Here is a 24,003-nt window from a genome sequence, read left to right on the forward strand (position 1 = left end):
TCTCCTGTTTTCTTTAATATGTTTTGAAATTCCATCTCTCTGCTCCAGGACATCCAGGTATACCCCTATGCCGATGAAATCGCTTTTTTTTCGCATCCAATGATGATCTACATTCACTTTATCAATCTTTACAAAATTACGTATGTACTCTTGAAACTCGGATTGAGAACATACATATTTCTCTGAATGTCACTACAGGTGCCCTTCTCTATCCTTTAGATTTTCGGGTTAACATTTCACTCATCTATTGTCAAGAGCTCATTCCTCCGGTGGATTCTCTAAAATAACTGAAAATCACGTATGCTGTGACACTAAAGTGGAAAAGCCACATTGAAAAAGTTGCGTCTAAGGCAACTCATGCCATGGGATGGTTGCGTAAGATCAGCAACCGAGGATATGGGTTGCGAAGACATACATTAACTATGACACATAAAATGTATGTTCGACCTGTCATGGAATTTTAGTGTGTCTTGTTTTCCGGCAGCCCAGCTTAGAAAATGCAGCCTCTGGTTTTATTAAAAAGGGAGCTCTGCGATTGGGCCTTGAACTCCCTAAGTTTGTCGTAAACACCGTTCTCTTTATGGAACCACGAATACCATGTTTAAATGTAGGTGCAGGATCTTTACACAGAAAATATACCTAAAAATTTACGGCTCTCCTCAAAAAAGAAATCAATGTATGTTTTCGTCAATGAGCCCACCATGAAAAGGTGCAATGCAAGCTTGCTGCACATATTAGTTGCGGCCTTCACCCGGCGCTACCTGCATCCCATCGGCCAGGCGGACAGTCCGAACTGTGAGGAATGCAGTATTCCTGAGACGACAGAACACCTCTTGTGCACCTGCCCACGTTTTGATGTACAAAGAAAATCATTGACAGATATCTTGTTGAAAGTTTTCACGGCACCGTTGACTGAAAATGTTCCATTGGGACCTTTGCCTGATCCTCCTCATCAGCCGGATAGTCTGAAGGCTCTCAACAAAAATTTGCATGAGAGCGGACTGGAAAAGAGACTTTGAAGAGTCTTGGAGTGTGCAAGGTTTTCCCCACCATCTTCATCTCCATAATCAACGTCTTCTATATTCTTTCCTTCTACACCCGTTCCCCTTTACCTAACGCCAAGTAGCAGGTGAGAACGTTGATTCAAGCCGAGCTCACCAGCTCTTCTCTCATAATAAATATACATCTCTCTCATTAGTCGCGACTACGCACACCTCAGATTGTATTCGCACAGGCACAGCTAAAACCACCCAATGTGTGAATTCAAAGTATTCAACCAAAGGTCAACCAAAGATAAGTCTCCAGATAGAATTTGACCATATTTTCCCCTGAATTAATGCCATACGAATATTTAAATGACCAATTACAAGATTATCTTCCTCTATTTGAAACAACCAATAGCCGCTGATGCTTCACTGTCTGAAGAGAAGGTTGGTGTAGGCATTTTCTCTCCTTCTCTTTGTTGGTCCTTCTCTATTCACCTTCCAGATTACACGTCTATTTTTATAGCAGAATTATTGGCTATTGTTCTAGCGCTGAGCAAACTTCCCCCTAATCATTCGTCAGCTGTCGTAGTTACAGGTTCTCTATCGGTATGTGTGTCGCTTTCCATGGCAACGAATACAGCTATGTTCAGTACGTCCCGAAATTTAGTCCCTACAACTCTACAAAAAAAAATTACTGTGGGTTCCTGGCAACCGCGGTTTATATTTAAACGAAATGGCAGATTTATTAGCCATAAAGTCTTTAAGTGGACCTTTGATCCCTATTTTGCCGGAAACAGCTTACGTCACTGCATCGAGATACGGAAAGTTTAGTTTCCAAATGGTTTCAATAAATTATCGCTAATACAATCTCCAGGCTTTCAGCATCTCGGTTTTTGCTGGAATGAACAGTGGTGTCCTTCTTGGCCAGTGGGAGTTACATACACCAGATTGCGCTGTCGCATTCCGTAATTGAATCTTTATTTACCTAGAGCTGGACTGACGTGTGTCCCCTCAAGTGTGTCCCCTCTAGGCCACACTTGTAAGGAAATTGAATCTGTAGAACTTGCAGACAAAATTCACACCAGAGAAAGATATTGCTCGTAGCTGCACTCACCGAAATTGGATTGGGGTAAGTGTACATAATTATTATCACTTGGGCCTCGACCCTAGGCTGTAGTCGCAGAGACGTTAGTTCCGCAGTATTTGATTATTTAACTGAAACAAAACGATTAGCATTCATTTCACTTAAATTAGTTTCTCTAAATTCTGTGCCAATATCAATTTTCTCATTGATTGTAACCTATTTTAATATTCACCTTTCAGTTAGTCTGAGTGCTTTCTCACATACTAGTCTAGTTATTGCAACATCTCGTTTTGTTGTTGTATTTTGCATATCTTTTGCGTTTATCCTTTCAAAATAAGCATTTGCTTCAGCTACCTCCTGGGGCCCGATTCTTGGTCTATCCACCACTTAGTGGGTGCAAGCCTTTACGGAGGTTCATCATCATCATCATTTTCGCACGATGTGGGTTTGTGCGCCACATCGGTCTATCGCGCGTGCTCGACTATTCCTCGTGCCCTCTTTTGTAGTCTCGTAAGTTTTTCTAACGATGAGCATGCTAATCTTCAAACTCAGTGAGATTGAGTGCAGCACAACATGCGTAAGGCATAGAGATAAACGTGGTTATTAAAATTAAAATTGTGGAGTTTTACGCGCCAAAACCAAATATATCATTACGAGGCACGCAGCCCACCTCATTGATTTTGACCACCCGGGGTTCTGTAGCGTGCACCCAATGCATGATACACGGGATTTTTATATGCGTAAGCATTTCTACGCCTGCTCAACGAGAAAACCCGTCCATCCGTCACGTAAGAGGACTACAGCAGTGAGTGAATTACCCTTCGTGCTTCCTCTCACTTCAACGCGAACCAAGCGGCGAGAAGCGAGCGCACACGAAGCTATCAGCACTCGGCGCACTCTGCCCCGTCGCAGGTCGCTTTCAAAATAGGGCCTGTGAGCTCGCGGCAGCCGCGGCCGAATTACGGTTGATAGTTGTTCGCATCGAGAGGAGGCAGCATCATCGAACAACTCTATGCACAAGGTCTAACAAACGTGACACTGTTCAATTATATCACGTGCAACAGCACGCATTGACTAGTGCTCAGCTTTCACGAAGCAGCCGCATCATCCAAAAGCACCATACAATTTAAAGATAAAGAAGAAACGCAACAAAGAGAACCAAACAAGGGACAATGTACCGTCGGCGTCACGCTTGCGTGCAGCACGGGAACGGCGGCTTCCGGGGCGCTCAGGATCCGCCTAACCGTCTTTAGCGCCGTCTAACGCTAGATGCTGGGCCCAACCATGTCCAGCACGTGACCTTTAGACGTCGGTCCGAGCAGGTCCCGTTAGACGTCGCTTGCTGCCTCCGCAGTGCCCCGGAGGCCGCCGTTTCGCTCTATAGAAGGGTGACGCCGACTGTAGGTAATAAATGTTCTATGTATTTGCTTCTTTTACAAAATCTATCTCGTATTTCATCCCACGTCCACACCTTATGGGGGAGAGAGAGAGAGAGAGAGAGAGAGAGAGAGAAAACATTTATTTCTAATGAGGGGGGGGGTGACTTCCTAATAGGGTGGAGCTATTAGTTCAGGGCTCCACTGGCTCGCGCCACTGCGCGTGCCCGCCGAATTAGCCGTCGCTGCTCTTGCCGCTCTAAGGTGGTCAGCGCAGTCTCCCAGGAGTTATATATAACATTAGGGTAGATTGTTACTACTCGCCTCTTCTTCGTCATCTCATGCTTGTCTCGTTTAACATTGCGGCGTTGTAACAGGGCTTCTCGGTTGCACAATTCTTTTGCGGTATTTCTCGCAATTATACCACACACCGCAGCACACGACGACGAAATAGCAGTTGATTAGTAGTAAATGCTTACTCATCATTTAGATAACTCCCACCTGAGATTCAGGGCGTATTTTTTATTGTTCAGGATGGTGGTGGTAACAACTTTATTGAGACTCTGCTCAGTTATGACCTGGCAGGCCCGAGTCCTAGAATGGCCCCTCACGAGGAGCGACCCTTTCGGCCCAGGCAACGAGGGCTTTTTGTACTTTTTCTTCCGGCGTTCTGAGCAGCTCTTCCCACGTCTGTTGTGAGGGAGCTGGCAGGAGCGACCTGGGAGGGGGTAAGCCCTCGCACCCCAAAAGAATGTGATTTTGGGTAGCCAATGTTTGATTTGTGCAATTTTGACATATTGGGTTCCATTGCCCGTTGGTAATTATGGCTAGCCAATGTGGGTTGGGGAACGATTTAGTTTGGATTCGACGCAGGATCGAGGCTTGCGCTCGCGTGAGGCTTGCGTTTGGAGGCGGGTAAATTCGCCTTTTTTGCTTGTAATAGTTTGTTATTTCCTGGTATGTCGTTGGTGCCTCATCCATGGGATCCGAGTCTGAGGGGCACATCTCCCGGTTGATTAGACCTCGGGCTACCCAGTGCGCCTCCTCATTCCCTTGATTCCCCGAATGGACAGGGACCCATACGATGAATTCAGAACTTCAGTAAAATCACAGCTGAAAAAGTACATGTCTGAAGACGTTCGCAATATGTTTCTTGCATGCATCGTAGAAGTCGCCGAAGTGAACGGCATTCGTGTAAGTTTCCTGTTTATCTCAGCTATTCAACAATGCGCTGTGGTTTGCGAATCTTCTGATTTGGTACGAACAGAACCTAGCGACAACAAATTTTTAATTGTCTGCGTATAACGGGAGCCTTCATGCCTTGCCTTCGACACTCACTAAAGAACATATGTCACTACATGCGCTTCACTAACTGTCGTACTCGGACACTTCCGTAGAGCACATCTTCATCGATTGCCCACGGCTCATCCGCAGTGAGAGACGTATCATGGTCGTCTTCGGGTACATGTTACATCGGTGTCTGTTGTCGATATAGAATGGTCTTCTAGCCTTATTTTACTCCGCAAACGAAAAGCTGTGAGCTTTGCGCGATTTTCTTATGTGCAATAACCTGGTGCTGAATAGACCAACGGTTTCTCTCGTAAGTTCTTTATGCAATTGGCAAGTCATCCTCGCTAATATTTTGTCTGGCGTTGGGATTGGTCGAATTTTGCTCTTACGAACAATTCCACCCAATGAGTTTTTTTGTGGATACGAGCACAGGTCCCGGTCAATGGCCCAAACAATTACAAAAAGAAAGCTTTGTGGATCAGTATCGTGATCGCCTTCCTTGTGAATGGTACTGTGCAAATTGATTGGTGTACTTTTGAGAACGAGGTATTCGTTCGCGACATAACACGGGTTAGGTGTATGTGAGACCTGGATATGTAAGTGGACTCTAAGTCAAAAACGGACTTTTTCGCGCCTCCAGAACGTTGTTGCGAGTACCGAAAGGTTCTCAAAATGTACGTCTCCACGAGTCAAGAACCGATAATCAATTGCACAGCAGATAAAATTAATGTTATCTAAGAAAATAGTGTAATAGTGGCCAAACATTATAAAAAATGCAAAATAGACTACACTATGTCTGACGTCGACACACCTGGCCTCTTGATCCAAAAACGGAAAGGCGTCTTCGCCTACGTGATGGCGAAGATATAACCATATATATATATATATATATATATATATATATATATATATATATATATATATATATATATATATATATATATATATATATATATATATATATATAATATATATATATATATATATATATATATATATACCATATAAGAGAAGCAACGAGGAACGGCCCATGCTTGGGCCTAGGAGGCTTGAGGTAAGTGATATCGCAGGCGATGCGGTTATCGTTACATCCTCTTTGTATTGTTTGTTTCAGAGGCGCAGTCTTCTGGCGCCATCGCTGGCATTGTAACACTTGTTACGGTTGTTGCGCTGTGACTAGTTGTTGACTGAGTGACTGTTTGACCATTGCCTGTCCCAATGGCTGGTAGAGTGTCCATGGCTGGTGGGGAGTCCATTTCTCTCTGGCTTGCAGGATGTGGCCGATCGACAGTTGGTACTGCAGTCTTTGTGCCTTTCAAGTCTGCTTTGGTAGGTCTGAAGAAATACGTATTTCTTCTGAGATTTCCCCTTGCTGTGTTTACAATGAAAGACCTTGGGTCTTTGTGCTGGTGACCCGAGCTCATGGTTTCTTGGAACGCTGCGCATATTTGTTAATGCTTTATTTATGTATCTTCCATCTCTATCAATTTTCTTTATGATGCTTTTTGCAACTTGTACTGCGCTGTCAGCTAATCCATTCGATTGTGGGTACCTGGAACTCGATGTTTGGTGTGCAAATCCCAATCCCCATTCCTTCTTGAACTCGTTGAATTCCTTTGCTGAAAAGCACGGTCCATTGTCTGGCTCAAGTAGCCTTGGTACAACATGTCTTTCAAACCAAGACTTCAGTTTTTTGAGGACGTCTGCTGATGTTCCACTTGTTAGAGTTTTAAAGTCTATTTAGCCCGAGTAGCAATCCGCTATAATGAGATTGAATTTCCCGCATGATCAAAGAAATCCACTGCAACTATTTCTCCCGGAAAACTTGGTACTTCCTTTTGCAGCATTATCTGCTTGTGTAGCTTCTTCTGGCTTGCTTGGGATATTGTGCAGCGTTCAACAAGCTCCTTGATCTGCTGTGACATTCCATGCCAGCAGACTGTTTGTTCGGCTCTCTTGATGCCACTTCCAATTTCAAGTTGTCCCTAATTTATTTGCGGAAGAAGTCGTTTTGAATTTAGTTGCGGAGGAAGTCGCTCCTGGTTTTGATGGTGATCATGTAGTCGCCCTTGAAGAGGATGTCTCCGTAGAGGGTGCGGTCGTCCCGGAATGGCCAAAAAAGTTTCTTTGCTTCTGACAGTACACTTGTGTTTTCGGGCCAGCCATTCAGTGTTGATTCGATGACTCCTTGAAGTTGTGGATCTTGTAAGTCACTATTTAACTCCTCAAGGGTTGTTGGGGCCATACGGATGATGGCCAACACTTCCATGTCTTGTGTTGCTGTCTCTGCTGTTTCTTCGGGTTTGCAGTCTCTCCTCATGAGTTCTGAAATAACCAACTTCTTGCTTTTTTTGTTGACAACCTTTGGTGCGTAGTTCGGCACATCAAGCAGCAGCCTTTGGAGGCATGGTTGGGCTTTTCCCATCGGCTTTTGGCTAGTTGTTCCTAGTAGTTTGTGGTCAGTTTGTACTATCAGAGGTGTTCCATATATGTAATGATGAAACCTTTTACAGCCATAACCAATGGCTAATGCCGATTTTTCTATCTGCGGATAGTTTTGTTGCACTGCATTCAGTGCTTCTGAGGCATGCGCCACTGGTTTTCCGCTTTGTAGGAGCACCGCACATAGCGTTGTCGAGCTTGCGTCAATCGAGACTGTCATGTCTACATTCACTTTACAGTAAGCCAGTGTTGGAGCTTCTTCTAAAGCTTCCTTGATTTCTTGCAGAGCGGAGCTCTGTTCCTCTGTCCATAGCCAGTCGACATAACGTTTGGCCAGTTTTCTTAGAGCTGTGTTTTTTTCTGCCAGGTCTGGAACAAACTTTAGCAGATACTGTAGCATTCCTAGTAATCTCAACAGTTCCACCTTGTTTGTTGGCTCAACAATTCTCTCAATGGCGTTCACCTTTCCCTCGTCAATTTTCAGTCCTTGAGTCAGCACATCACCAAAGAACTTCACTGTAAGTTGGTTGAACACGCACTTTTCTTGGTTTAGCTTTGCTCATGCTTCACGCAGTACTTTCAGGACAGCGTCTGTGTGCTTTTGTAGCTCTTCGCTTGTCTGCCCGTGGACCAAAATGTCATCCATGGAGTTTACCACGTTTGTAATGCGTTCATGTAGCTGGTTGATTACTTTTTGGAACACTTCAGTTGCTGTTGCGATTTCAAACGGCACTCTTGTGAAGCAGTACCTTCCCTATGGCGTGCTAAATTCGTGGTAGCTTGTGCCTTCTCTGAGACTTTCAGTTGCCAAAACCCTTCTCTCAAGTCCGGCAGCGTGAAATGAGTTCATCCTTGGAACTGGCCGACTACTTCATCAAGTGTTTCGAGAGGACCGTGTCTTCTCCACAACACCTTGATGAGTTCCACTGGGTCCAGACCGATTCTAAGTTTTCCGTTCCCTTTTATCTACCCCCATTCGACTGCAGAACGGCATTGGTTTCCTGTCTTTCTTCACTCTTACTCGTCTTTCCATGCTGTCAAGCTCTTCCTTTTCTTCTGCCCTCAAGGTGTACAGGATATTTATTGGAGGCTGGCTCTCCAGCTTTTGTGCTGCGCCTTCCTCAATGCCAGCTTCATAAACATAGTTTTTGATGCAGGCTATCCCTTGAAAGATGCTGTCGTCAACTCTCGGTGTTTCAATCAAGCGTACACGATTTTACAAGTTCGGGGCTTCACATGCTGTCTGTCCGAGAACAGGTGTGACTGGGGCGTCTACAACAATAAATGTCAGTCTCGCTCTCTGTCTACTAACTTCACACACTTCCTGGGCTTCCCCTACGACAGAAAGGTTGTAGTTAGTGTAGGAAACAATGTTCTTTACCTTTGAAGGTACTATCCTCAAGCCTGCTTCGCTTGCCTCTTATTTGGGTAGCACCTTACATTGTGCAGCAGTGTCCAGTTTCATGGTGATAGTCTTGTCATTTCTAAGCTGAACCATCCCTTGCCATTATGACGTCTTCTTATCTGTTGCCGCTCTGAGCTTAGAGATGTCATGTCCGAGTCTTGCTTCTCCACAGCACTTACAAATCGCTGGTGTTTCACTTTTTTCAAGTTGCACACTGCAGCAAAATGTCCTGCCTTGCGACACAAGGTGCTGGTCTTACCGTACGCTGCACACTCTTTTCAGCGGTGTCTGTAGTCTTCTTTCTGTAGTGTGTTCGCTGGCTTGGGCTTTTTTTTTTACGTTGACCGCATACACAGTTTTAGCTACTTTGGCTGTCATTTCCTTCAGCTGTAGCGTCACCTGTTCGCTTGCTCGGCACAGGTGGTTTGCTTTCTCCAAGTCTATGATCGGGTCGCCAAGAAGTTTTTAGCGAATGTCATCGTTCGAAATGCCTACGATGATTCGGTCTCTCAGGAGCGCGCTGGTCAGGTCTCCAAATTGGCACTTGTTAGCCAGCAGTCTCGTTGTAATAAGGAAGTCTGTGAAGCTCTTGCATTTGTGTTGTTTCATTTTGTTGAACCTGTATCGCTCATAAGCGAAGCGGGGTTGATTTTCGGCGTGAAGTGTCCTCGGAACTTCGCCTTTACTCACTCACTCACTCACTCACTCACTCACTCACTCACTCACTCACTCACTCACTCACTCACTCGCTCACTCACTCACTCACTCACTCACTCACTCACTCACTCACTCACTCACTCACTCACTCACTCATTACACTTAGTGCGAACTTTTTGCAGATCTTCTGTGCGCAGGACCCGATCACGGACATGAAGTTGGCGACTTGCACTTCCGGTGGTTTTTTGTTGAATTGCAAAGCGGACACATACAAATTGTGGCTTTATTGCCAATCTTCCCACTCGTTCGGACCACTCGTTCGGGGTTTGGTATCCTAGCCGAGATAGAATGTGGCACCCTTGCATTGTTCGTTGCAGACGTTGCAATTGGCTGTTAACATGACCTTCAACTAGTTCGCAGATGGTGTTGTGCACCCCCAGTCGCAGTAGGAGCTGCATAGACGCATGTTGGGGTAGTCCCAGTGCTTCCTTTAATGCCGTACGGTGGAGGCTGTCCATCTGGTGCATTTCAGTCTGAGTCAGATTATGATAGGGGAGGTGGTAGGTTAATCAGCTGATTATGAGGGCTTGCAAAATTCGGAGTACGTCTTTTTCTTGGAGTCCTTGTCGACGGTTTGTAATGCGCTTTATCATGTGCGTTACTTGGATAAGTTGTTGACGGAGCACGCGTAAGGTATGTGTGGCCTTCCCGTTGTATAGTATGTGAAGCCCTAGTACACGTAGTCTGTCTACCCTTGGAATAACTTGCCATTGAGATGCAATGTGATGGTTGGTGGAATATCGTCCTTGTAGCGTTTTTTCAATACAGGCAGGAGCTCCGACTTCTAAGCTGCGCAGGCGAGTGCTCCGGCTGTGGCATACTCTTGCACTATATTTACTGCTTCCTGTAGTGCGTCTTGAATGGTGCCGTCTGACCCTGTGGTCACCCAGATTGTAACATTATCGGCGTACAGGGCGTGCTGCACGTTCGGAAGTTTGTCGAAGAGCGGTGGTAGCTTTGCCATCGCCACGTTGAACAGGGTGGGTGAGAGAACCGAACTCTGGGGAGTCCCTCTGCCGGAAAGGTTTATGATATCCTACCGAATATCACCTACGCCGATGGTGGCTATGCGGTCAGATAAAAAGGCTCGGACATAATCATAGATGCGTTTTCTGCATCGAGAGAATGCCAGATTGTTTAGAATGAGGCCGTGTGAGATGTTATTGAAGGCCCCTTTAAGTTCCAACGCCAGAATGGCTCTTGTTTGAGCTTTACTTGGACTATCCGCAATATGCTCTTTAAGTTGAAGGAGTATGTCTTGCGCAGACAGACCTGGTCGATAGCCGAATAGGGTGTTGGGGAAGAATTGGTTCGCTTCGAGGTGAGGCTGGAGGCGCATTAGAACTACGCGCTTGAAGAGTTTGCCAATAGACGAAATCAGGGAAATGGGTCTGAGATGTCGGAGGGACAGCGGTTTCCCAGGTTTCGGAATTAAGATAATTTCAGCGGGTGGCCATTCCTGTGGAAGCGTTCCATTTTTCGAATTGTCGCTGTAGTATGCAGTGAGTTGTTGTATGACCTGATCGTCGAGGTTGCGTAGCAGCGCATAGTGAATGCCGTCTGCTCCGGGCGCCATGTTACGGATCCTTGATCTTACTGGATTCCCGCAGAAATCCAGTCAGATCAAGAAACCGTCTTTACGAGCGCACTGACCTCGACGTTTCTGGAAACGTGCGGTATTGAAATCATTCATAGCTCAGTGTACTACCCGAAGTCAAACGCGGTAGGGAAAGTCCACTCAGTCATGAAACGGCTTTTGCGAGCCCTTTGTTATGAGCACAAAGCAGATTGGGAAGTTTGCTTGCCTGCAGCAATGTTCGCGCTTCGAACTGCACCGCACGAGTCAACAGGTTTTTCACCTTCGGAGCTCGTTTATGGTCGCTGCCTTCGGTCCCCTCTTCGCATTGTTCAAAAAACCTGGGAAGGCTGGGCGGACGATCCTTCTGTTGAGGCATACGTGCTAGAGCTGTAGGACCGACTGCACACCTCTCAAGAATTAGCAGGGCAGGAAATGCGCAGGGCCCAAATCAATGCTAAGCGATACTATGACAGGACGGCACGAACGCGACGCTTTGAAGTTGGGGAAAAGGTAATGATCCTGAAACCCTCATTGAAAAACAACTTACAGGTTCAATGGGAAGGACCAGTTGACATAATTCAGAAATTATTTGAAACAAACTTCGTAATCGCGATACCGGGAAAACGAAGGACATCACAAGTGTACCACATCAATCTACTTAAATCCTGTTTTTCGCTTATTGTTGTTTTAGTTGTAGATGTTCAAATTACTCTGCTTTATCTTGGATGCGACTGTTTCAGTTCATTTTTGTATTAAGTTTGATTGTTCATGCTTCTTATTGTGACTGTATCAACTGTTCCAATTTTCGTCAGTAATATGCCCCTCCTCTCTGTAATGTGCAAACCCTGAGGGTAAAATAAATAAATACATAAATAAACCCTACCGTCAGAGGGAAGCCATTGTGAACATGTCCCTTAACCAACCTGAGAACATGCCTGTCGGCTTTCCGGAGTTATCAGTGACGGGAGCAAAAGACATTCACGAGACCATTGACAAGCTAGTAGAGCAGGCGGAGTTGAATCCCAATCAAGGGGCGAAACTGAGGGAATTCGTGTTTGAATTTAAACGCATATCTTCAGACACACCTACCAGGACCACTGCGATCGTTCACGATATCGAGTTCACCTCAGTGGACCCAATTCGTTCGAAAGCTTATCGTGTTTCACGTCGTCAACGTCGAGTCATGGCCGGTGAAATAAACAAGATGTTAAAGCTAGGTGTAATCGAGCCTGGAGAGAGTGATTATATCTCGCCTGTTATCTTGGTTGAGGTCCGAGGAAAGGAGCCGCGACCGTGTATCGACTACCGCAGGCTACTCTTCTTCACGAAGGACCAGACCTACCCAATGCCGCATATCGAGGAAAGGCTTGAGAAAGTGAGCAGTGCACATTCCATCTCTACGCCCTATTTGGTCAGAGGGTTCCTTTGACCGAGAGGGCGAGCAGGCTTGTGGCATTTATTTCCCCGATGGGAACCTTTCGGCCGAAAGTCCTGAGCTTTGAATTAAAGAATGCTCCCTATTGCTTCCCTAGCCTTATGGACCAGGCGCTACGGGAAATAGAAGACTTTGCACTTCCGTACCTCGATGACATAGCAACCTTTTCTTCATCATGGGCGGACCATATGCAACACCTGCAAACCACGTTGTGCCGTCTACGAGAGGTCAACTTAACTGAGAAGGCTCCCAAATGTCAATTAGGGCGCGCGGAGGTAGCATATGTAGGTCACGTAATAGGGCAAGGCCATCGTCGGCCTTCCGAGGTTCAACTGACCGCAATAGACAACTTCCCACAACCACGCACCAAGCGGGACATCAGGTCATTCCTTGGTTTGGCAAGGTGTTACCAATGACATATCCCGCGTTATTCCGAAGTTGCAAGTTTTTTAACAGATGCTCTCAGAAAAATAGCACGGCAGACGGTCAAGTGCGATGACGGAAAAGAAAGGGCTTTTAGTATGCTGAAGAAAGCACTAACGAGCCAGAGTTGAACGCGCCCGACTACCCTAAGCCATTCATTCTTCAGTGTGATGCCAGCGACCGGGTTATTGGTGTGGTGCTTTGTCAAAAAAGAGACGGGGGATAAGGGCACCTCAAGGTGCCTCATTGCAGCTTTTATCTTAGCCCTCGTCATTGCATTTTAGCAATGTAAACAAAGAAAGAAAGAAAGAAAGAAAGAAAGAAAGAAAGAAAGAAAGAAAGAAAGAAAGAAAGAAAGAAAGATGACGAAAAGGAACACCCCGTCCTGTACGCCAGTAGAAAGCTTTCAGTTCATGAGGAAGCCTGCAGTGCATCAGAAAAAGGAATGCGCCTGCGTAGTATGGGTGCTGCAGAAGCTAGCTTGCTATATCGCTGGTTCAAGGTTCACCATAGAGACTTAACACTGTCCCCTCACATGGCCGCAGTCCATGTCTACTAAAAACGGTCGTCTTTTGCGCTGGAGCTTGACTCTTCAACAGTACGCCTTCGATATTCGCTACAAGAAAGGTAAGCTTAACGGCGATGCCGACGGTCTGAGTCGTTGCCCCTAGAGCAACGAAAGCCTCATGCTCACTCGGGTTTCCGTGGCAATCTTACGTTTGTATTGTTTTTCATATGTTTTTTATTATCGCGAAATTGTTGTTGATTGTTAGCCAATTTTAGTAATCACATCTTAACGCTTTCAAGAAATGGCTATTTTTAGTGTTCAGGGGGGAAGGACGAGCGACAGGGATGAGAAAGCAGTAACGGGTTTTCTTTTTTCTTTTGTAAAGCCTGGTGTATCTTGGGGGAGGGCGGCCTTGTGCTCACCGCTTTGTGGTTGGGGGTCCGGCACTGTTCTGTGGTGATTGCTTCCCCAAACAGGAGACGAAAAGTTGCGAGACCGGTTTGCGAGCCCAGTTCACCGGACCGGACCAGGGAGAAAAGGCACCAGAGTGCGACAAGGACTGATGAACGACGCCCAGGAATCTACCAGCTACGCACCAAGTGTTCGTCACCCCTGAGGGAAATTCTGCTGCTGAAACATCGATCCCTCGCCCAGTGGCTGCTGGCCCCTACGCGTCTGGATCCTTCTTCCCCGCCGGAGATGCTGTTACGGTTGGCGTGTAACACACCGGGCAAAAAGGATGCTCAACCACCAGGCCTCATCGAAACGGAGGGTGGATTCCTAATTTTTTGTGGTTGTCTCAAGAGGTTGCCGGTCTGGCAGGTGCACCGCAGTACTTACAGGCCCCTTCGTGTGTGTGCATGCCTAAACGAAACAAAGAGTGGATTCCTTATTTGATATGGTTGTCTCAAGTGTATGCCGGTCTGGCGGACGCTCCGCAGTGTTCACAGGCCCCATTGTGTGTGTGCGTGAAAACGCTTTCCGCGAACCAGACAGGTCCCCCGCCCTGCCGCCAGCGGATGCACGCTCATGAAGACGACAACTGGTTGAATCGATCAGTCCCGTATACACAACCAGACGCCCTTTCTGCGAAGAAACGACGCGCGAAAGAGAAGGGATCAGCTGACTACGGTCCCCAGGACCTGTAGACTGCCACCTGCGGAGGCGAGCTCGAGAAAATCTCGTCCTTGGAAAGTGGGTGCCTTCCCGCACACACCGTGGGACTCAGTGCATGTCATGTGACGTTGACGTGAGCAAGATCCTGCCTACGATTTTAGTGGGCCTATTTAAAGGGCCCCGCAATGTACTTTTTCACTTTATTCTCTTCTTGTCATTCACCAAGCATTGAATAAACCATGCAACTTTCGCACTAGTAATCGTCTCGACCTTGCCTGGTCGCCATGGTCTACCGTATGCCTGGAGCCCGCCGACAACGCCGCGTTACCCAATAGTAACGTCGGTGGAGCTTCGAGAACCAGGCGTCGCGACAACTGTCGGCAGCGGTGGTGTACGCTACCCTGGAGAACGCAACGGGAGTCAGGGTAAGGGCAATCAGTGAGAAAACCTTTACCTACCTGGTCTACTTAGATGCGTTGAAAATAATTACTGAGCCACCGTTTTCTTCCTTCTCTTTTCATGCGTCATAAGACGTTCCTAGTTGGTTTCAGCGATGTCCTCAGTGAACTAAACAATGTACTTTGCTTATATTTGGCGAAACAAAGGGCACGTTATGGACAATACGTAGGTAAAACAACTTGCCGCAGGTGGGGAACGATCCCACAACCTTCGCATTCCGCGCTTCCGGTTGTGGGATCGTTCCGCACCTGCGGCAAGTTGTTTTTTCATCCACTTTTATTTCCAAAAATTTATCGTTTCTTTCTTTCATTTATTAAGCACAAGTAACTTTTCCGATGTTGTCCTTGGTGTCAGTGTTGGCTTCTTATGATATGACAATGTTATGAAGACACCTGTGGTGTGGCTGCCACGATCACTAATCCGAAACGGCATGCCAGAATTTTCAACTGAGATTGGTTATGAGTGAACAACATGCACCATAGACTGCTCTGAGGTCTTCCTTGAGCCGCCAAAGGATCCGCTTGCTGGAGCTTAAGCCTACAGCTGCTATAAAGCGCACAATACTGTCAAGTTCCTTACTGCCATTGCACCGAATGGCTATGTGATATTTCACATATACACTTCCCTGCCCTTATTGGGCCTACCGTATCCATTACATATGGGCATTTACCTTCTAAGAGTGAATCAGTTGCTTGTAAAACACTATCAAATGAAGTAGAGAGCCAAGGCACTCTCGCATGTACAACTGCGCCACAACGATGAGCAAAACGAGAACAAAGTGAAAGCGGGAGCCAATGTTTCGACAGGCGGACTTGTCTTTTTCAAGGCAAGTCCACTTGTAGACGCGTTGGCTTCCGCTTTCACCTTGTTCTCGTTTTGCTCATCGTCTTGAATTTCCATTCCCCACCTGCCCCGTTTTCCCTGTACCACAGCGTGTAACATTTAGCCCAGTTTTCTTAAAGCTGCTCACGGGAAACCCGCTCGTACGTATGGACGTGCTTTGTCGCAGTATTTCCAGCAAGTTTGCCTGACAACATGGTTAGCACTGCAGCTTTACATGGAGTTGTGCTCCTTTGAGGCACTCTTTTAACATTTGACGCCATTAACCTCAAGCAGCGAGCGACTTTCCAAAGCGGGCTGTCCTGCTTTCTTGCGTTTTCCTCCAGACATGCAGCAGATCTTGGTGAAAGATATATAAATTTCGACGTAGTAGTTCTGCGGAAACCCGCAAGGTGGAGAGAAGTAATGAATAAAGGGAAAATCAGACATCCACCCTTTCGTAGCAATTGCTGCAAAGGAAACCCATACGGATTCCTCGAAAGAAAAGCCTCATAGTTGAAGAAAAATGCGTCCTGGTCCGGGAATCGAACACGGGACCACCGCCTTTCCGGGGCAGCCGCTCTACAATCTGAGCTAACCAGGCGGCTAGCCGATGGCAGGGCGAAGTCGAATTTATCGACAACACGAAGCAAAGGCAAGAGTTTGACGTAGTAGTTCTGCGGAAACCCGCAAGGTGGAGAGAAGTAATGAATAAAAGGAAAATCAGACATCCACCCTTTCGTAGCAATTGCTACAAAGGAAACCCATACGGGTTCCTCGAAAGAAAAGCCTCATAGTTGAAGAAAAATTCGTCCTGGTCCGGGACTCGAACCCAGGACCACCGCCTGGTCCTGGTTCGAGTCCCGGACCAGGACGACACCATGTTGAACCACACCCACACCATGTGGAAAATGTCCGAAGATTTTCCCTCACAGTGCGGGCACTTCCCTGTGCACGCAGGGTCGAAATGTTTTTGGACTGCCGGGCACAACAGTGTTTTGGTATAGAGGCGAAGGAGTAAACGCTCATCCTCATTCGTGATGCCCTTACAGGGCTTAGGAAAGATTGCATGGCCGTATTGGTAGTGTTGGGTGATTTCCTTGAAGGTAAATGCCGGATTGGGGTCGGAGTCCGCAGCGATGGGAGGCGAAGGCGATGCCCGGAGAGTGAGCGCGCGGGCAGCGGCGTCGGTCGCTTCGTTGCTCTCCAGACTCTCGTGCGCGGGAGTCCATACTATCGTGCGGGGCGCGGGGACCCTGAGATAATTGCTGCCTAGAATTAAGCGGTACGTCAAATAGGGAATAAAGCCCCTTTCGATGTTTCTGCAGGCCTCTCGCGAGTCGCTAATAATGACCCGCGAGTCCTGATCTGCGGCGGCGAGCGCGATGGCCACCTCTTCCGCATGTGTTATGTCTTGTGCTTTGAACGTAAGGCCGTTCACCGCGGTGTTTTGGTGGACGACTGCGGCTGTATACAAACCCCCATGGTGTGCGCCGGAGGCGCCCACGTAGAATACTCCGTGCTTGTTACCATAGTGACGTGCCAATGCTTCCGCGCGCGCGATGCGCCGGCCACTATGGTCGTCTCGTGTCATGTTGGCCGGAAGAGGGCGCACGTGCAGAGCGTATCTCCAGATTTCCGGGATGCGCACGCGTTCTTCCGTCAGTGTTGGATGGTGGATGTATAGTCTGGCAAGAAGGCGGCGACCCGACGGAGTCTTTGAGAGTCTTGTGTAGTGGTTCGTCAAGTGTGCTTCTCGGAGTTCCGCGAAGGTGTTGACCATTCCCAGGCCGAGGAGGCGCTGGTTGGTTGTGTTGATCGGGAGGTCGAGAGCACGCTTGTAAATTTTACGGAGAATCACCTCGAGGGCGTTCTCGTCAAACCTGCGAAGGTGGAGTTAAGGAGTCGAGTACAACACTCGACTGGTTACGAATGCGTGCGCCATCCGCAAAGCGTCTTTGCACCATAACGCGTCGCGTTTATTGGAAACCCGGCGAACCATGCGGCCCACCTGGTCCCCCACCTTGCGCAGTTTGGCCAATGTGTTGTGTCGACTCGGCGGTGTTTATGAATAAAGAGACCCAGTATTCTTATCTGATCGTGTTCTGTGATGGGTCCATTTGGTATGGACAGTTCGATTTTGGTAGTGCACTTCGGCGATGGGCTAATGTGCACAAATTGCAATTTGGCCGGGGAGCATTGAAGGCCGCAGCGGCGGGCGTAGGCATCCACCATCTCCGCCGCTTGCTGCAGCTTGGCTTCAATGTATCCTACCGATCCGTGTTTAGCCCAGATGGTGATGTCGTCGGCATACAGCGCGTGCTGTATGCCTTCTACATTCTCCAGCTGAGCCGCGAGCTTCAGCATTGCCAAATTGAATAGTAGGGGTGAGAGGACCGCGCCCTGCGGGGTACCTCTGGTGCCTAATTGGTAGGGGCTGTGTTCTTCATCTTGTATCCGGATGTGCGATTGCCGGTCGGAAAGAAATTGCTTAAAGTATTGAAACGTGTTGTGTCCACCGTTGGTTTGGGAGAGGTGCGTCAGAATTATGTCGTGTGTGACATTGTCGAAAGCCCCCTTCAAATCGAGGGCAAGTACTGCCTTCGTGTATTCGACGGGATTTAGAATTTCGCGGTCTAGTTGAAGCAGAACATCTTGCGCGGACCGGTGCAGGCGGAACCCGAACATGGTGTCTGCGAAAACGTTTTGGTTTTCCAGAAACTCGGACAGCCTATCTCGCACAATAGTCTCCATCAGCTTTCCCGCACAAGACTTGAGGGAGATCGGGAGGAGGTTGTCCGTAGTTATGGCTTTGCCGGCTTTCGGAATGAAAGTGACCAGGGCGGTCTTCCATTCGATTGGGAGGGGTGCCTCACCGAGCCAGATTGAATTTATGTATGCGAGGAGCGCCTCGTAGGCCAGGTCGGGAAGGTTGGCAAGTAATTTCGCTGTTATTTTGTCTCTTCCTGGCGCCGTTCCTCGCTTCATTTTAGTGAGGGCCGCCTTCAGGTCGTGGAGCCGGAACGGTTGGTTTAGCTCCGCGTTCTCGGAACTTGCATACGAGTACGCTTGCCCTCGGTCCTGTTGTATACAAATGTCTCCGTCGAAGCTATGGATAGCCCGTTGGAGATGTTTTTGTGTCTCGGCTCTTGTTTGAGTCGGATCGATCAAGGCGCGAAAGAGACGCCAGGTGCTTCGGCTAGACATTTGTCTAGCGGCCGTGTTGCATCGGTCCACCCAATTCGAGTCGGCGAGCTAGGCCGCGTACTCTGCTGCTCGTTGGGTGAGCTCGGCGATGCGAATTTTGAGCCTCCGATTGTGTTTTTGGCGACGCCACCTACGGACGAGGCTGTGCCGCGCCTCCCATAGGTGCAGTAGGTGGTTGTCCACCTCCGGCGTGGCCTGCGATACTTGAACTTCAGTTTACGTCGAACGAAGGTGTGCAACCAATTCTTGTGACCACGCCTGGTAACCTTGTTCGTGGATAGGGGCCGAATTAGTGTAGTTTTGCCGGAACTTGGTCCAGTCGGGTAGGCGGGCTTGGGCATGGGATCTTGCCAATGGTTTGCTTCTGATGGTTGTGTTGAGTATGCAGTGGTCAGTGCCGAGGGTTTCCTCGGTGTTGGCCCATTCGGCCTGTCTAATGCTTTTGGTGAAGGTAATGTCCGGACACGTGTCCCGAGTGACGGAGTTACCCACCCGCGTTGGATGTGCAGGGTCGGTGTGAAGAGTCAGGCCCAGCATGGACGCAAGTTCCGCTAGCTTGCGCTCGCGCTTCTCTTCACGCACGTACCCCCCGAGTGTGCTGCGAGCGTTGAAATCGCCCACGATCACCAGGCGGCCCTGCCCGCAGCCTTCAGGGCGCGACTGAAGAGGGCTGCGAAAGTTACATTTTTGAGCTTGGGAGAACAATAGATGTTGAATATATGTAATGGTGCGTTTTGTTTCTTAAGCGGAAGGGTGATCATCACATAGGAATAATCAATATTGAGTTCCAAATCAACCTGGTTGGCTGTATAATTTTTGTGCACGCAGATACACGAAGAGGGGTCCTGCTAGAGCGTGGTATAATTTGTGAGGGCGGCGCGGCTCCCTGGCTCCTGGAGGGCAACCACCGCGGGGAGTGAAGCGAATGTTGACAGGAAAAGCCGGAGGTCCGCCCGCTTGGCGCGGGAGCGAAATGCCCGGCAGTTCCATTGCGTAAACTAGATGGGGGTGGCCGAATTGGTACGGGGAGAGCGCCTAATTTGAGAGCTGTCCGCCATGGTCATTGAAGGGAAAGACCGATTGCAGGGACGCTGCTCCGGAGCCAGCACTCGCGGGGAGGGGAGCATCCTCCATTCCGGAGAGGGAGCAGCTGTCATTGTCTTCTGCTTCAGTTTCAATGGTGCGGCGCGACGTTTTCGTACAGCGGCCAGACACGTCTCTGAGAAGGCCGCCGGTTCTTCGGACGCCACGCGAGGATTGCGCGATGTGCTGTACGACGATTGTCGGTATGGTTTCAGTTATTTTGGCGATGGCGGAGGTGACTGCCGCGGAAATTTGACTTTCTAGGGTGTTGAAACGGGCGTCTATGCGGGCCTCTAAACGGGCCTCAAGTGCAGCTTCCGCGCTCAGTGCTGCATTCGGTGCCGCGGGCTCACTCTCCATAGCCTCAGTTGCGGGGGTAGAGGGGGGAGTGGTAGGCTGTTTTTTTAGAACACAGTAGCAATGCTGCGAAAGACAAAACTAACTTTTATTGGGCGAACCTGTGCCCACAAAAGAGGCTACACTTATAGCACAACGATAGCGGCGAACACTGTCGGCGATCGTCAGAAATCTGATCAGCGGGTCAAGCGCGTCGGCTTTTATACAGCAGTCATCGAATGTTCCAGACTAATCGTTGGGACCCGCATGCCTTCTACAAAGTTCCACAATATTCGCGTCAAGCGATCGAATCAGATAACAGAAGGTTCGGCGACAACAGACAGCGGATAACTTTCCAGAAACTTCGGATACATGCAGGCGCGTCCCCCGCTGTGCAATAACACTTGTTAGGCGGCAAAACGTGTCTCCCGATAAAGACAAGTACACGTTTCAATACCCCCTCTTAAGAAGCATCGACTCGATGCCGCAAACAAACGAAATAAATAAGCACTCGTTGCAAAGAAAACAACAAAATAAGGAAAGTTTGTTAGCGTCCGTAAAACGGTTTAAGACGCACCGCGTGGACCACTTCAGGTCGTGCGCGGCGCCGCTGTGAATGCGAAATCCCGTCTGGCACGACCTCATAGTCCAGTGCGCCAATACGTCGGATGACCTTGTAGGGTCCGAAATAGCGTCGCAATAGTTTCTCACTCAGTCCTCGTCGGCGTATCGGGGTCCATACCCAAACACGGTCGCCGGGCTGCTACTCGAGGAAGCGTCGTCGGAGGTTGTAGTGTCGGCTGTCGGTACGCTGCTGGTTTTTGATCCGTAGGCGGGCGAGCTGCCGGGCTTCTTCGGCGAGCTGGAGATAGGTAGCGACGTCAAGATTCTCTTCGTCAGTGACGTGCGGCAGCATGGCGTCGGGCGTCGTCGTCGGGTTCCTGCCGTAAACCAACTTGAACGGCGTGATCTGTGTTGTTTCTTGCACCGCCGTGTTGTAAGCGATTGTTACGTACGGCAGGACGGCATCCCAGGTCTTGTGTTCGACGTCGACGTACATTGCTAGCATGTCGGCGAGGGTCTTATTCAGCCGCTCCGTAATACCATTCGTCTGTGGGTGGTAGGCAGTTGTCCTCCTGTGCCTTGTCTGACTGTATTGCAGAATGGCCTGCGTGAGCTCCGCTGTAAAGGCCGTTCCTCTGTCGGTGATGAGGACTTCTGGGGCGCCATGTCGCAGCAGGATGTATTCGAGAAAGAATTTCGCCACTTCGGCAGCGCTAACTTTCGGCAGTGCTTTAGTTTCAGCGAAGCGGGTGAGGTAGTCCGTCGCCACGAAGATCCACTTATTTCCGGTTGTTGAAGTCGGAGAGGGTCCCAACAAGTCCATCCCGATCTGCTGGAATGGTCGGCAAGGAGGCTCGATTCGCTGTAGTAATCCGGCTGGCCTTTTCGTTGGTGTCTTGCGTCGCTGACAGTCTCGGCATGTTCTGACATAACGGGCGACGTCGGCGGTCAGGCGCGGCCAATAATACCTTTCCTGTATCCTCGATAGTGTCCGGAAAATCCGAGGTGTCTAGCGGTCGGATCGTCATGTAGGGCGTGCAATACTTCTGGACGCAGTCCTGACGGGACAACAAGAAGGTAGTTGGCGCGCACTGGTGAGAAGCTCTTCTTTACGAGTAGGTTGTTTCGAAGTAAGAACGAAGATAATCCTCGCTTAAATGCCCTAGGGACAACGTCGGTGTGCCGTTCCAAATACTCGATGAGGTTTTTCAACTCCGGATCTACTCGCTGCTGTTCAGCGAAGTCTTCTGCGCTTAAAATGCCAAGGAAGGCGTCATCATCTTCGTCATCTTCAGGCGGCGAGTCAATGGGGGCGCGTGACAGGCAATCGGCATCAGAGTGTTTTCGTCTGGACCTATAGTTTACAGTGATATCATATTCTTGCAGTCTAGGCTCCATCGCGCCAGCCGTCTTGAAGGATCCTTTAAATTCGCTAGCCCACACAAAGCGTGATGCTCGCTGACGACTTTGAATGGCCTGCCATATCGGTACGGGCGAAATTTCGCTGTAGCCCAAACAATGGCGAGGCATTCCTTTTCGGTTGTAGAATAATTGCCTTCCGCTTTTGACAACGATCGGCTAGCGTAAGCTATCACGTGTTCATGACCATCTTTTCTCTGTACTAGCACGCCACCGAAGCCTATAGGCTACTGGCGTCAGTGTGGATTTCGGTATCGGCGTGCTCGTCGAAGTGCGCAAGTACGGGCGGCGACTGCATGCGTCGTTTGAGTTCTAGAAATGCGTCGGCCTGCAGCGTTTCCCACTTGAACTCGACGTCACATTTAGTTAGCTGTGTCAGCGGCTCAGCGATACGCGAAAAGTCCTTGACAAATCGCCTGTAGTAGGCACAGATGCCAAGAAATCTACGCACTGCCTTCTTGTCGATGGGCTGCGGGAACTTTGCGATGGCAGCTGTCTTCTGCGGTTCGGGGCGGGCTCCAGACTTGCTGATGACGTGGCCTAGGAATAGAAGCTCATCGTAAGCGAAGCGGCACTTTTCTGGCTTCAGAGTGAGCGCTGATGACTTGATGGCCTCTAGTACTGTCGTAAGCCGCCTAAGGTGATCGTCGAAATTTCCGGCGAAGACAACGACGTCATCCAAGTAAACGAGACAGGTCTGCCACTTCAGTCCTGCTAAAACCGTGTCCATGACGCGTTGGAACGTTGCAGGCGCCGAGCACAGTCCAAATGGCATAACCTTGAACTCGTAGAGGCCGTCTGGGGTGATGAAGGCGGTCTTGTCGCGATCTCTCTCGTCGACTTCTATTTGCCAGTAGCCAGACTTGAGATCCATCGACGAGAAGTATTTTGCGTTGCAGAGCCGATCTAATGCGTCGTCTATCCGTGGTAGGGGGTATACATCTTTGTGATTTTGTTCAGTCGACGATAATCGACGCAGAAACGTAAGGTGCCGTCCTTTTTCTTCACCATGACAACAGGGGATGCCCACGGGCTTTTCGACAGCTGGATGATGTCGTCGCGCAGCATTTCGTCGACTTGTTGTCTTATAGCTTCACGTTCTCGCGGCGAAAGTCGGTAAGGGCTCTGGCGGAGTGGTCGAGCGCACTCCTCGGTGATTATGCGATGCTTGGCAACTGGTGTTTGTTGCATCCTCGATGACGTCGAAAAGCAGCCTTTGTATCGTTGGAGCAGACCTCTGAGCTGCTGTTGCTTAATCACGGGGAGACTTGGATTAATGTCGTAGTCTGGTTCGGGAACCATGGTCGTCGGGTAGATGCGGCGGAATCCGAGAGGACAAACGCGTTACTAGTTTCCAGAATTTCCTCGATGTACGTGATCGTCGTGCCCTTGTTGATGTGCTTGAACTCCTGGCTGAAGTTTGTCAGCAATACTTCAGTTTCCCCTCCATGCATTCGAGCGATCCCTCTTGCGACGGAAATTTCACGGTCTAGCAGTAGACGTTGCTTACCCTCGATGACTCCTACGTCGGCAGGCGTTTTGGTGCCTACGGAAATGACAATGCTGGAGCGAGGCGGGATGCTGACTTGATCTTTCAGCACACTCAAGGTGCAGTGACCACGAGAGCTCTCCGGTGGTGTCGCTTGATCTGCGACAGCGTTATCGATTTTGACTTCAGGTCGATGATTGCGCCGTGTTGGTTCAGGGAGTCCATGCCGAGAATGACGTCTCGCGAACACTGTTGGAGGATAACGA

This window comes from Dermacentor variabilis, chromosome 3 (genome assembly GCF_050947875.1).
Source record: "Dermacentor variabilis isolate Ectoservices chromosome 3, ASM5094787v1, whole genome shotgun sequence".
Classification (NCBI taxonomy): domain Eukaryota; kingdom Metazoa; phylum Arthropoda; class Arachnida; order Ixodida; family Ixodidae; genus Dermacentor; species Dermacentor variabilis.